Genomic DNA, 14495 nt, shown 5'->3' on the forward strand with positions numbered 1-14495 from the left:
CATCCACATGTGAAAAGCCAAAACCACTTGCTTTCCTTTCCTCTCTCTTGAAAAAGAAGGAAACTCCCCATGTAGACTCCCAAAAGACAATGAAGGTGGTAGATGATTCTCCTTATTTCCAAAGGGAACATCGTCTATATTTACAAACAAAGCACTCATCATCAACCTTGGTTGATGATGATGTGTTCAAGATCATGAGAAAGTTGTAGTGACTGCAGAAGCACATTAAGGTGTTAGTGATGTTTAAGCCAAAAAATTTATATTTTTAAGCTTATTTTTTAATTCTTTTGCTTTGCCCCAAACAATTTCTCTAGCTCATCCTAAGCATCCTTAGATGTATCCTGTGATGCAATGTGATAAATAAATCCATCTCCCAATCCTAATGCAATGATAACTAATCCTTTTTTAGTCCATCTTAACCATTTTTTCTTTTCATCTCCTTCATCCTTCTGACACTTTTCCCGTGCATTTACAATGCCCCATAGCCCATCCTTTATTAACATAAATTTGATTTTAACTTGCCATATGTGGAAGGACTCCCCTTTAAAATTCTCAATCACAAATGAAGTAGTCATTTAGGGTTTTGAGAAAGTCTAAACACTTGAGTATCACTCAAGGTCAATGTCTAATCCGAGTACAAGAGAGATTTGAATGGAGAGATTAGGGCTAATGCAATAGATTAAACATAAAATCCAAAAACAAGCTCTCTGTTTTATGCAAAAAAATTGCTAGTGTTCAAGTGATCAGTTGGCCCTTCAAATCAAGGAATGCAATGATATAGACTTGTAGAGCAACTCCCAAACTTGTGATGTGATCTCTCAATTGCCCCAAAATACCAAAAAATGAATGAGATAAAGACTTGTTATAAACAGAGACTATTTTTGAGAGCAAACCAATTTTGAACTTCAATTTGAAACTTGATTAAGTCACCAAATGATATAAAAACTTCTAAGCATACTCCTCAATGAGCTTAATTAGACAATGGAACGCTCAATTTTTACCAAAGATGAGTGTGAAGTTTGATTTTCTCCTTCTTGCTAGAATTTTCGTTCTACCTTTACTGCTCACTTTTGGGACCTTGTAGCTTGATGTTGGAGGTTCTTTTGATGAGGAAAAGCCTTGACTTGAAGTCTTCTTAGCTCCACATAGCACTAATGAACTTTAAATGAGCTGGTTTGATCATGCTCTTCACTCAATGAGTGAGATAGAAGATATGATTAGTAGTTGATTAATACAAGATTAATAATGCCTATTTTAGCTACTAGCTTGAGATGGGATGAATGAAGAGGAATGGCTCTAATATCATGTTGAGAAATCAAGCATGATTAAGCTCAAGGTGGATCAAACCATATGAGAAACATGATTAAGCATATTGATTAAGATAATACACAAAATAGGATTAAGTTAATATTAAGATAATGATAACAATTAAGTACACCATCATAATCTTATTGCATTAGAGTCGATCCAAGTACATCCTTTTATAGCTCTTATGGAGCACCCAACTCACAAGATATATGCACCCTTGTGCCATACATATGTCCATAAATGCTCACACTACATGTGCCTCCTTATACTTTCCATGTGCCACCTTTTTTACCTTCACCTTTTACAAATGACCATACAAATCAACCTTTGCCAATGTACCCTTAATCTATTCCTTTTCTAATATGCATGCTTCTCCCCCTGCTCTACACTTGTTGCACCCTCACACATTGCATTTCTCAATACAATTATCCATAAGCTCATGGCCTCGTCCAATTAATACCACCACATCTCATAAAACTAATAGCTAGCCAAGGAGACAAAAAGTCCAAAACCAAAGAGGAAAAGCTTCATCAAAAACCAAGGAGACATTGCAAGAGAAACCAAGGGTCAGCAACTCATACTTTCAATCCTACCCCAAGGAACTAGATGAAGTAGGTGTGGGTATAGAAGGTTCCAAGAAATCCAACTTATGTGCCCACCAACAAACAGCCAAAACCCAAGAACAAAAAACAAATCAAAGGAAAGTATCCCTAAAATGCCAAAAAAAGTTGATGATAAGTTGGTGTGGATTCTAAAGACAGCAAGAAATCAAAAGTCATCTTATGATCTAGCCACACAGGGATGGGTGACCACACAAAGGTCACTAATATCCCAATGATACTACCAAGAAAGAAGCCAAATCTGGGTATCAAAGATGCATCCGTACGAAGATGTAACCCTCCAAGAGCGATGAAAGAAAAATTAACAAAATTATCATCGTGCTCAAGAATCCTACATCGATAAGTTACACCAAAGTGGGCATGGATGCTCAAAAAGTAAGATAAGGGAAAGCTAAAGATAGAACACACACAGACCATGGAAGAGCAGGAATAGCTTCAAAAGAAAATCCAAGAACTATGCTCCTTCAGCTTTGCAAGAAATCCTTACCTAAAAATCAAGATAAGGGGAAAGCTAGGGGAAAGCTAAGATACAACACACATGGACCATGGAAAATAAGAAACAACTTCAAAAGAAAATCCAAGAACTACCCTCCTTTTCATCTCTGCACAAAATCCCAATACCCCTAAACTGTTGAAGCCTCTAAAAAACATAGTGCAAGGATTGTCCCATCATAAGGAAGCCCGAGAACCATTAAAGCCTCATTCTTATCCTAGACAGAAGCCAAGCTCATCGAGATGATGCAGACACCCTTAACTCGTATAACAAAGCTAAGAATACCTTTTCTTAAAGCATAGCAAGTGTGGACATACATAATCGATACATCGAGATGATGCAGACACCCTTAACTCGTATAACAAAGCTAAGAATACCTTTTCTTAAAGCATATCAATTGTGCACATACATAATCGATACACGCATAATCACACACACTTGCATGTGCACATATAGAATTGCATAATCACACACACTTGCATAATCGACACACGCATAATCACACACACTCACTACAAGACAATGCTGCCATACACGCGATAAATTACGAGCGCGTGTATGGTCACGCTTGTATTTGAATAGAATTGGGCGCGTGTATTTTAGCATTTAAGTCCGCGTGTATATTTGCATTTATCAACGCATGTATAAACGCGTTTATATACACGCAGTAATACACGCATCTATACACGGTAATATTCACGGATTAATACACGCTATCATACACGGATTAATACATGCCACTATACACGGATTAATACACGCATGGCAGAGAAAAACTGAATTCCTTTACAAAATTAAAAACTATTTTCTTTAAACCATCTCATAGTACATTACAGTATACATCATTACACAATCCCACTACATGCATTTACAACAATGAAATATATTCAAAAATAAATCATGCATATGAGATGATAGAAATGTCATCAATTTAGAACGTACAGTGACGGATTGGTTAGGGTTCGATCTCATCTTCAATAAGATCCATCCTTGCCAAACGATCAACATCAATATCCATTTGATCAATTTGTAAGGCTACGATTAAATTTATTCCACTATCGATATTCTGTACTCCATTGATAATGGTATCGATGTCCTGATCATCCTCATCAACATCACCATCATCCTCAATGGTAGGGTCATTCTCATGATCATGAGAAATGGCATGCTCATCCTCATTATCATGATCATCTCTTATTTCTTGATCATCGATCACAACATCTTCAATGGCATGTTCGACATCATCTTCATTGCGGCTTGTTACATCCTCCATATGCTCCATATCAGTGAATGTATTATACATCACTTTGGAACGTGGTGCAATAGGGATGACGTACCACCATTTGATGTCATGCACCATTGGTAGATAGATAACCTACTCAAATACACATAGTACAGTAATTAATTAGCATATCAAAAGTCAAGGGGTACGCGAGCTTAGATATATATGTACATGAAACACATTAGTAAAAAAATGCATACCTGCTCACATTGTTGTGGCAATATGAGCCTATCTTTCTTTGTTTGCCAGCGCTGAGCTTTTGCCAAGGTGTTGCATTGTACTATGGAGTGTTCAAGCTAATACTGAAGAATATCACATGGGCTAGTTTCTATCTTGTTTGCTCATCTACTTTGCATCCGGTGCTTTTGAAACCAAATGGATTCACTCCATCCATACCCAGGCCAAGTCTCAAGTTTCTGGGCTCTGTTTTAAAGCTGGGCCACTCATCTTCAATATGCTTCCAAGCAGGAGTGTCTGTGGGAATTCTCCACATGCCATCATCCGATCGATGTGAGGAATGCCATGACATGAGCTCTACTATGGATTTGCACTTGAACATGTGTTTGATGCGAGGAATTATAGGAAAGTGTCGCAAGACTTTACGAGGTACATCAAAACTCTTCATATCTATTCTGTACCTTGCTTCACCACAAGTGGGATAATATAGAGCCTCCTTATGCGTCCCACGAAAGAGAATGCAATCATTGACGCATGCATGTATGCGATCATAATCCAGTCCTCCAAGAGATGTCACATAGCGCCTCGCTATGTCTCTTGAGGTGGGTAGTCTATTTTCCTTTGGAAGCATGTTTGATAATAGCTTGCATCCAATATCATCAATTATAATTAGTCTTAAATCCTAAACCTTAAACCACTAATTCAAATTTGTAAGTTAGAATGCTTACTTCAATAATGCGTCAAGACTTGCATTGCTCCATCCATAAACTGTTTGTATATTGAGTAGTTCAAGTGAAGCACGTAAAACAGAGAATGTGCACCCTTCAAACACCGGTGTCGATGAAGCCTTGTAAAGATGCTCTTGTTCCATATCATCGTCGTCCATACCTTTGGGATCATCCTTAAAAAGATTCCGCACCATATCATCAAGAACCTCCTCTTCCACAACTTCGTGGGGTGCAGGGCTATTGTCATCCCTTTCCCTCTCATCTCTGACAATAGATCCCGAAGCTCCAGCATCATCTCGTCGACGCTTTGCGTGCTCTCGTCGCGCGTAGGGTACCATGTTAGGGTGTGGTACTGCATCCTGCTTCAATTAGAGTTTATATATTACAACTCTATTAATTTAATTTGGATACCATGAGTCATTTGAATACCATCATCTACTCACCTCTAAACCTGTTTGATTCCATTCTCCATACATGGAGATGTGATTCAAGGTAATTCGACGTGCTCGTACAATGCATCCTTGACATCGATTACACATACATTTGATCCGTTGTCTCAACCACACATCGCGATTACGATGACGCATTGTCTCATCTTCCCCAGAACTGCTTGAAGAGGTTGATGACATCCTATGTACAAACCAGAAAACACAAAATCATAATATGTCTTTAATGAAAGTATAAAAATCGCGTGTATTGACGCGGCTATTTCCTAAACATTGCGTGTATTAACGCGGCTATTTCCTAAAAATCGCGTGTATTAACGTGGGTAATTCCTGCAAAACGCGTGTATAAACGCAGCTAAAATATCATACACGCGAACATACACGCGTTTATAAACGCGACGGTCTGTTTAAACTAAAAATAGCCCGCCTTCCCCAAATATAGATTTTGAACTAACATATCAACACTGCTTTCGTTTTCGCCTCTTCCAACAGTAACGAAACCTAAGTGCAAGGAGGGAGCAGAGAAGGAGCACACACGGGAGGAAACGGAGCAAGAAAGAAGACTCAGTTTTTCAGAGATGAGTCAGTTTGTCCTGTGCCTTGTCTCTTTCCTCAGATTTGTTTATGCTATTTGCTCTTTGCTTTTTGGGTTTGTCTCCGTCCTTTTGCTTCTGTGCACACGATTGGGTGAATGATTCTGACAGGGGCGACAATGGTCCTTTTATAAGGACACTTTGTCTTTGTCGGAGGTCGGTTCTTTTGAAAAAAAAATTTCGCAGGTCGCGTGTAGAAACGCGTATAAAAGCACGTGTACTCTGTCTGCAGAGTCTGTTCACGCGAATATACACGCGTTCCTGGACGGGTGTATACACGCGTTTTCTGACGGGTGTATACACGCGTTTCTGCACGGGTGTATACACGAGACTGCGTTTCAGAATTCATGATTTGCAGGCAACACAACTGACTTGAATAATGATATTTGTGTGAGTCAAGAGACAGCCCATGATGTACATGAAGATGTTTGTTGCACGTTCTTTATGGATATTCCAGGTTCTTCATCCGATCCATTTGCGTACAGTTATTGGCTGATGGAGATGCTGAATCATTTTGGGCGCCATCCTGGTCCGGTTGAGCTTACAGAGTATATGTATGCCCATCCCCCTCCTTCCCTGCCTGGTGTCTATACCCCTACCGCGAGTATTCAGGGCACTCCAGTGCCGTCTATTCCTCCGAGTCCGACGAGACGGCATGCAGCTTCTCCTCTTCCATGTCCATCGAGGAGACATACCTCATCCCAGACACACTCACGTACACCCTCACAGCCACCATCACGTGCTCCCTCAGAGCCACCGTCACGTCAGGGCTCACAGCCACTGTCACGTAGACAATCCCCCAGTCGTGACTCCGCCCGCAGTAGTAGGAAGAGTGGGAGTGGAGAATGCGGCGGGTGCTTTGGTGGGGGAGGTGGGGGAGGTGGGAGAGGTAGTAGGGCATGTGGTGAGAGAGGAGATAGAGGGAGAAGAGTTAGAGGAGACAATTCGAAAGAGGAGGAGATGAGAGAGATGGAGAGAGTGGTCTGCTATGATGTGACGGATAGGGGCGGGATAGTGATGGATGTGAGGGGGAGGAAGGTAATGGAGTACATGCGTGGGGTAGTATCAAACTCATATAGAAATTGTTTTATTAAATTTAAAGATCAAAATAGCCGATTAGTTGGGGAGGTGATAGAGGCTGTACATAGTCGGTACCCCAATCCCCCACATGCTACATTCTCGGATGTATGGGGAAGGACGCGAATAAGGGAGATCTTAAGTAATAAAAGATCTCACCTTAAAAAACTTGCGTACGATGACCGGCTAAATGTAGCTGCGGGTGGCTATCCTACCGAGAAACCTGCCACTGCGCACAAACGCGAGTGGAAGGAGGCAAAGAAACGAGCAGAGGGTGGCGTGAAGAGCAGGCAGCATGTGGAGGCACGACGGATCCAGATGGAGACCATTGGATCTTCGCATTTCGGATCTGGCGGCGTCGAGTCATGGGAGACAGAGTTCGTAAGTATCTTGCCACTTTATTTGATTGTTTACTTAATTCATTGATTCTATGATTGTTTTAATCTTACAAATTGTGTTGATTATGATACAACGACGGGTTACGGGGAGGAAGCCCACAACCCACGATACTGCGTATGCTCGCCGGCATAGCAGACGTGACATGTGGACCATCTTCAGAGCCGAGGGACGTATTACGGACGCGCAGTTTGAGATGGCCATGAGACCATACGGTCGACAGGTACTTGAAAATTCTAAACGAATGATTTTGGTTTATTGAATTACATATATATATACTTATATACTATATATTACTTGAACAGGCACAAGTTGCTGATGATCCACCCGCCGCCACTGCAGAGGGTGGACGTAAGCACTACTCATCGGACATTCCGACCGATGTGAGCTCATCTGGAGGGAGCACCGAGTCATCATCTGGGTCTGAGTAGTACTCAGACTTATAGTATCACATTCCATATTGAGGATGTGGTTGTATATATTTTTTTGTAAACTGAAGCCGTGGGCTACTTCGAGATATGGACTCCCTTGTATACATGTATGAAATTTTGATAGTAATATTGAATCGTGAATCGATAGTATTACATTCATGTCTATCTTGAATCGTGTATTGACAATGTATGCATTCATGTCGTTCTTGTCTTAATCTCCCTCGTGCATATGTTCTTCGTGGATGGTCTAATGCACAAAAAAAAAAATCCAGAGAGTGTTATTGGGTGCTGGAATGCTGGAACAGTATTCAGACACCAAATAGCACTCTCTGGATTTTTTTTTGGCTCTCTGTTCGCGTGTATAAACGCGTCAGAACTGCTAAAACTCGCGTGTATATACGCGAATAATTTGTAAAATACGCGTGTATTTATGCGTCAAAACTGACAATTACGCGTGTATAAGCGCATCTAAATTAAAGAAACGCGTGTATAGACGCAGGTATCAACGCGTTTGAGTACATTTGAACTAAACAGAACGCGGCTATACACCCGTGTATAAGCGCGTCTAAATTAAAGAAAGGCGTGTATAGCCGCATGTATCAACGCGTCTGTGAAAAGAACGCGGCTATACACCCGTGTATAAACGCGTCTGAGAGGTCCTATACATGCGCTCTTACACGCATGTCTGTGGCCGCGATCATACACGCGCTGGTACACGGACCCGCTACTTTTTTTCACAAGTCATTTTTAGCGGCTAGGAGCGCGGGTATGAGCCCGATCCCTTGTAGTGACTTGCATAATCACTTGCATGTGCACATATAGAATTGACATATACATGCACACACACCCACACACAAGCATTTATGTGCATACACATAAATGCATACACACACACCCACACACAAGCATTTATGTGCATACACATAAATACATACACACATACATTAAAGCCTCATTCTTATCCTCGGCAGAAGCCAACCATTAAAGCCTCATTCTTATCCTGGGTAGAAGCCAAGCTCATCAAGATGATGTAGACACCCTTAACTCGTATAACAAAGCTAAGAATACCTTTGCTTAAAGCATAGCAAGTGTGCACATACATAATCGATACACGCATAATCACACACACTTGCATGTGCACATAGAATTGACATATACATGCACACACACCCACACACAAGCATTTATGTGCATACACATAAATACACACACATACACTTTCATGCTTGTACATACACACTTACACACAAACACATACACACTTGCACACATAAATACATACACACATACACTTTCATGCTTGCACATACACACTTACACACACACACACACACACACACACACACACTTGCACACATATGCACCACACACAGATATACACATGCACATGCACACACTCAAGTGTGTAAACACACCCGTGCACACATACACATGCACACACAAAGTGTTCGTGCATATGCATACGCGTACACACACACATACATGTACATACACGTGTATCCACATACACAAGCACAAGATGCACACCCACACTCTCTTGCGCACATGCACACAGAGATATACATGTGCATACACATTGGTGCATGCACACACAAACACACACACACATACACGAGATAATGCAATCGCACGCATGTGTACACATAGTTGACACACATAGGCATAGACATCACAGTCTGAGTGTGAGAGTAGGTGAATCACATAGACACATAAAGGCACAATGAAAATATTGAGGGAAGAAATTGAGCTTGAGCTCTTGTAAACATACACACACTCACACAACAATGGAGAACACACACACTAGGATGGAAGGCTGAAATCTTCTTCTTCTTAATCTCAAAAGAATGCTATAAAAGATAAATGAAAACCAACATAAGTACTAGAGTACTAGGTATAAGAGATCTATAATATGGACATGTTAAATAAAAGAGCTGGCATGCTATAACTCAGTTGCACTAGGTAGGTGTAGTCCAATTGTAGAATCACTAGCGAAGATTTGTCGTGTGAGCTACCAAACACGCCAGTGTTGTAAATGTGAAACGGTCACCTAGGCATATCATGAGTGTCAGCTCGTGTTGAGCTTAACATCTTAACATTCCCCCTCAAGCTTAACTTCAACACTAAGACTCCAAGCATAGTGCAGAATCTACGAAGCTTCTCTTCTCCTAAGGCTTGGTGAAAATGTCAGCCACCTTCTCCTATGTGTTAACATACATGAGATCAACATCTCCTGTCCAATACCTTCTCTCCGATGAAGTGATAATGAACCTCTATGTGTTTGGTCATGGCAACCATAGTTAGTTTCCGGATCCGCATTAAAAGCGTCAGAGTCACTCTCCGGGCTGTTGTTTGAACTGCTGTCTTCATCCTTGAGGTTTGCAATTGCATGCTTGACATCAAACAAGAGGTTTCCGGTTACAGTTGCTATCCACGCCATATCCAACAATAAGGAGTCTCCTCTTCAGGGGTGTTGGGAATGCCATTCCACAACTGAGGAAACATCTTTGAGAATCTGCTTTAGCTCCGTTCTACTCTTCAAAAGGCGGTTGGTATTGCAACATTCTTCTGCTTGAGCCATCGGCGTTGCACATCCTCAAACTGCTCCAACAATGTATTTGGGCACACCCGAGAGCTGTGACCTTGGACTCTGCATTGCCCACATACATGGTACAAGCAATCATTGGTTCGATGGCCATGTTGGCCACACTGCCTCTACAGGTCACACAATCACTAGACCTATGCTGCTTGTTGCCACAATGCTTGCATGCCCTTTGACCCATTACCCAAGTCTACCAGCCAGCTCTAACATACTGATTGTAGCACATGCTTAATTCATAGAATGTCAAGCAAATGCCGGACTAGCCTCTGAACAAATCAGTATCATCATCCAACTCGGCCAGAAACTCGGCGCACCACTTGTACATCCGGATCTGGTTGAATTGGGTTGTCCACCTTGGCTTCTAGTTTAGCTCATCTAGATTGCTCCAGTCAGTCTGCTCTTCGTGGGTGTCACATTTTGAGTACCAGACATGGTTGCTCCTGGATAAATCCATGTGGAACTTGCCGACACTACGACCTCGGAGTCTTTTTGACTTCTCCAATTATGATTGCGTAAGGCCACCAAGTTGTTGACGTTAACTGTGGTACAAATTTGGACAATGGACATTCCTCTAGTGCATTGAAGATGGGCCTTCTTTCTAGGAAGAGGAGATCTTACAGCAAGCCATAAAAGCAAGTAAAGCTCAGCTATGGCCACTGTGAGCTCCTCCTGTATCCCTGCAAACAGTTCTTCTCTGACTTTCCTCTTGGAAGAGTCGTCAGTTGCACAAACACATATACTTGATATGCAACAACAAGCTGGGTATCTTAGGCGCTTGCATGGACACCACAACCCATGCAGTCGACAACACCTATCTCCGCTGCCAAGCCTACCTTGTGTTTGCCATCCGTTAAGTTTTGGCCATGCTCTGTGCAGGTTCAGTCCAGGCCAAAAACACCAGGAACATCACAGATTCACGAATGGTTAGCCTGATTTACCTCCGGGTTATGGAAGCGGAAGGCTTGTTGCCTTCCGATTTTGTAAGCGGACTAATTATTCGATTCTTGGTTCTGCACGTGGAAGAGTGATCCGCTTTCGGGTGGGCAACCATGACCATACGCTTCTTTCGCTTTCCGGGTTTATCAAGCGGAGTGAGTTGGGTGCGAAAGAAGCGTGGTGGATGCGGAATGAGGGTGGCAGAGGAGTTCAGAATCTGGAAAGCGGCGGAATTGAAATCCGTTGCAGAAGGATCACCAGGATGGTGGATGCGGGGACGGCAGTCCGGGTTGCCTCCAGAGCAGTAGTCCTGGTGACTTGCGGGCACGGCTGCTTTCGAAGTCCGGAATGAGCCTCCGGGTGTGTTGTGAAAACATTCCGGGTTCTGGGTGGCGGGTCCTGACAGAGTCGGTATGGCGGGTGGCTTGTTCCTCGTTCGATATACCCCGACCTCACTTGTCGTCAGCTAAACCTTTGGGATCGCAGCTGCAGCGGAGCTCCAAGGTTTACCAATTGCTCAGAGGAAAAATATACACTGAGAAGAATCGAGGGTTAGGGTTTCGCCATGGCTGAGGCCTCCCTTGCGGATGGTTGCACGGGAGTTGCTGTTTTGGCGGGCTTCGCTCTGCGAGCTCCAAGTTTGAAGGCTGTTGTCATAGACTCGTCCTCCCTAGTTGCCTTATGCACCCACTAGCTGGATAGAGGACCTATTTGCACTTGTGCTTGTGAAGGTCTCCCACACAGATAGCAGAAACTACCCCATTGAATGGGTAGTGGACTTCGTGTACGACCCCCCTCACTGAGGAAGCGAGACAGCTAACCCCCAACTTCATGAACCTTTTGCGATTAAGGCAATGAGAGCGATGGCATGTCCTTTTGGCAGCAGTGTGTCTTCTTCCACTCCTAACTTCATCACCAACAGAGGGTCGCCAGCTAGGGTTGCTAGCATCGTGGGTAGCCAAAGTGTTAGTGGCCTCTTGCCCCAACAGAGAAACAACAAAAGAAAAGAGAAGGGAAAACACAAAGAAAACCCAAAAGAGTATCCACTGCAGCTCTCACAAAATCCCTAATCGTGAATGCTCATACAACAACACATACACACACTCCACTAGTCAATGCCCAACCACATAAGGTAGGTGGACACACCCTAACTCTGGCACGCTAGCTCTACAATAAAGTGCGTCGACTCACCGGCTTTGACATCCGGCTCCTGGCCGCCAACACCCCATCTCTACATAACCTGGTTTTTCCAAGTTCTTTACATCTCTAAACCACTCATCATGACAGGTCATGTGGTTAGAGGCTCCCCAATCCACATACCATACATCATCAACATTTGTGGATACATCTGCAGTGTACAACATACCAAATAAATACTCGTATCTATCTTCACCCAACTTGCTTAAGGACGCATAATTGTTTTGTTGTAACTTCCTATTCATCATGTCACTCTACTTCTTGCGACATTCTACAGAAAAATGACTTGGTTTTTGCCACAATAATAGCAATTTTTGGAACCTATTCCTGGTTGTTGTCTGTTCCAATAACTACGGCCTCTTTGGTTTACCCTTCCTTGAGATTGGTCTCTTCCACCTGTGTATGATTGCTGTTGTGAATCATTGGACTATTGTTGTCCATAATTCTGATTTCCATGTCAACAACCACCTTGGCCTCAACCATGACCTCTACCTCTGCCTCTACTTGAATTGGAGTAGAAGGCCTATTCTAATTTGTTCTTACTTTGTGAAGAAGAGTCCTCACCCACAAACTTTTATTCTATGATCACAGTATAGACACTAATCCCGAATGTTCAAAACATTCTCCCTAGAGGTCTGGAATGGCTTGTACTCTTTGCCAAGCCCATTTAGACAGAGAGTCACCAAATTATCATCTTCCACCGATACATTGATAGACCTAAGGGATTCAACGATGCCCTTGATCTTTAAAGCATACTCATTGATAGACATGCTTTTCTTCTCCACAAATTGCAGCTCTTGTTTTAACTGCAGTTTCCTTGCCTTTGTGTTGGTTTGGAACATCGACATCATGTTCTGCCAACTGCTGGAGTGTTGGCATCATTGTGTCCTATCATTGTGTATGTTACAGTGATTGAAAGCCAATACATGACTTTCCTTACACCTTAATTCCAGTCCTTGAATGCCTTTACATCTGCTGGATGGAATTCTCTTCGGGCAACTCTAGAGGCTTCTCATTGTCTCCTTTGACATAGTCCCAAAATCCTTTACCCCCATCAGCAAATTGGTCATTTTAAACTTACAAGCATGGATGTTGTTATTATCTAGCTTCTCACTAACAATTCGATTGAGTCCATTAGTAGACATGTTTAAACGCTTGCAACAACTAGAAACCTACAAACAAACAATTTCTGTATGCAACCTGTAACACAACAATATATTCTGTGACTGTCGCAGTAGCGATACTTTTGCATAACCTATATGTCACCAGATGTGACATATAGGTTACCAGATGTGACCAGAGTACATGTACTCTGGTCACCAAATGTGACCAGAGTATATGTACATACACCTGAGATCATCAATACATGTGCAAACACTGTCTACACTCCCAAAATACATTGTAATAACTAGGTTTCGAGCACAGACAGTTCTCAATTAGAACTTCGTGGAACTGCCTTATAGCAATGACCAAATGGAGACCAAAAGATGCTCGAAACGTGATTCTAGCCAAACCTGTAATACAAAGTATTATGTACCTTACAAGCATCTCCACACTTGTGAAGACAACTCCTTAATCGGAGATGTGTAGCTCCTGGAGCTACCCAGGGAGTGTCGTACCTAAATAAGAAGGGGAAGAGATGATGATGTTCTCACCCGTGTACCGCTTCCTTTGCTTTCATATCTTCCTCTGCTTGCTGCTCAGCTTCTTAGCTTGAACCAGACTTTGATACCATGAAAAGATTGGGGGAAGATAGAGAGCTCGAGCTCTTGCAAGCACACATACACGCACACCCTCCCCCAATGGATAACACACACATATTAGGATGGAAGGCCCCAACATAAGTACTAGAGTACTATGCACAAGTGGTCCATAATGTGAGCACGCTAAATAGGTGAGCCGGCAAGATAAGTATGCCATAACTCGGTTGGACTAGGTAGGTGTAGTCTATCTGTAGAATCACTGGCGAATATATGTGTCAGCTCTACCAAACATGCCAGTAGTGTAAATGTGAAAGTCACCTAGGCGCATCATGAGTGTCAGCTCATGTTCAGCTTAACATCTCAACACATACACACTTGTACGCATGTGCACACTCACAAAGTTGGCGTGCACACAGTTTACACACATATACACACATACATGTCCACGTGTGTACACATACACACACACACATGTACACTGTCTGAGCGTAAGAATCTATACTTGCAGT

The sequence above is a fragment of the Cibotium barometz genome, chromosome 20 (assembly GCF_041138505.1).
Source record: "Cibotium barometz isolate CiBa-2024 chromosome 20, ASM4113850v1, whole genome shotgun sequence".
NCBI lineage: Eukaryota > Viridiplantae > Streptophyta > Polypodiopsida > Cyatheales > Cibotiaceae > Cibotium > Cibotium barometz.